The following is a 1,658-nucleotide window of genomic DNA, read 5'->3' as shown; positions in this document are numbered from 1 at the left end:
GTCGTACGACTCCCTGGGACATCATAATTATAATGGTACTACCAAGCATATTACATGTTAAAATGGTACCTTATCATCATTGTTTATCACAGAATTTCGTTATTATATGGTGTATAAAAGTCGTACGACTCCCCGGTGACATCATAATTATAATGGTACTACCAAGCATATTAAATGTTAAAATGGTACCTTATATCTCATTGGTTATCACAGAATTTCGTTATTATATGGTGTATACCGTACGTACGACTATCATCATAATGGTTGACTCAAGCAGAATAATTCGTACCTTATATCTCATTGGTTCATACAAATTTCGTTATTATAGGTGTATAAAAGTCGACGACTCCTCGGTGACATCATAATTATAATGGTACTACCAAGCATATTAAATGTTAAAAGGGTACCTTATATCTCATTGGCTTGATCACAGAATTTTCGTCATTATATGGTGTATAAAAGTCGTACGTTACTAAATGAACACATAATTTTCTCTCTGAGGAAAAACATAAGTTGTCACTGACAAAACATATAAGACATGGCAGATAGTGTTTTAGTGCACTCTGAAAGCATGGACACAAAATGTGGAAACACTGACGAAAATATTCCATTGGTCACTGACTTAGATGACCTTGTGAAAACATTTCAACAGGATAACACAGACATATCATCGAGACAATGGTGATTATTGCAGATTGGATATAGGCAACGACTGCTATGTAGTCGCAAACAAATTCCGAGGGAAAATTCTTGTTCACGTCAGGTTGTATGACACGTCAGAATCAGAAACATTATTTCCTACAAAGAAAGGCGTGACTCTCAGTCCCCAACAATGGAACAACCTACAGGTTTGGCACTGTAAAGACGTTGATGAAGCTATAGAGAAATACCTTAGGGGTGAAGACGTTGACTTAATGATAGATCTGGGGCGTAATAATTATGTGTCATTGAAGATTGGATATGCTCGAGTTAACATCCGACGCTGGTTCATGCCCAGCTTTGACGACAATTCAAGAATTCAACCCACTAAATCGGGCGTGGCGTTAAATTTCGAACAATGGAGAAGATTGAAAGACTGTATGTTAATAATGCCTGAATACATCGGAGACATTCTAGACAATGTTGAGTTTTGTGTAACGAGAGATGACCATCAAAACCAAGAAGGAATGTTAAGGTGTTTTGAATGCAATCCAAATCAGGTTCTGAACTAGTGATTTTATGAAGAAAACTTTTATCACCGAGTGGCACTAACATTAATAATACCATATGCGAGGTTTTTTTTCTTACGAGTTACTTGTCAAATTACTACACGTACGAAGACTGACATTACATGTGTGTATATATTGTAGTCACTAGTAAATATTTTATAATGCCTATGTAGATATACAGTTTGAATTTCGTTGTTGTGATATTGACAAGGAACGAATTAAAGTTATTGAACTTAATTGTGTCTTTGTTCTTTGTAACTTTTAACAGAGAAACTTACAATAAACGGTATACGTATTGAAAGGGGAGCAACCATTATTCATAGAACATTCCATATTTTGCGTCTATTGTATTCTCTCAAGTTCTGATCTCAAAATAATAATCAAAAGTTGTAATACGAAACAATCATGTAATTTAAGCATGCTAATTAAATATTCAAAAACACAAAAACT

At 34.7% G+C, this 1,658-nt stretch overlaps 1 pseudogene; it reads left to right on the top strand.

Annotated features, from left to right (window-relative positions):
• The first annotated feature begins 538 nt into the window (after positions 1 to 538).
• On the top strand, positions 539 to 1,236 carry LOC138305778 (uncharacterized; annotated as a pseudogene).
• Positions 1,237 to 1,658: the final 422 nt, after the last annotated feature.

This window comes from Argopecten irradians, chromosome 13 (genome assembly GCF_041381155.1).
Source record: "Argopecten irradians isolate NY chromosome 13, Ai_NY, whole genome shotgun sequence".
Classification (NCBI taxonomy): Eukaryota; Metazoa; Mollusca; class Bivalvia; order Pectinida; family Pectinidae; genus Argopecten; species Argopecten irradians.
Note: the sequence above shows the minus strand (reverse complement) of the source record. Positions and strands in the feature narration are given on the sequence as shown.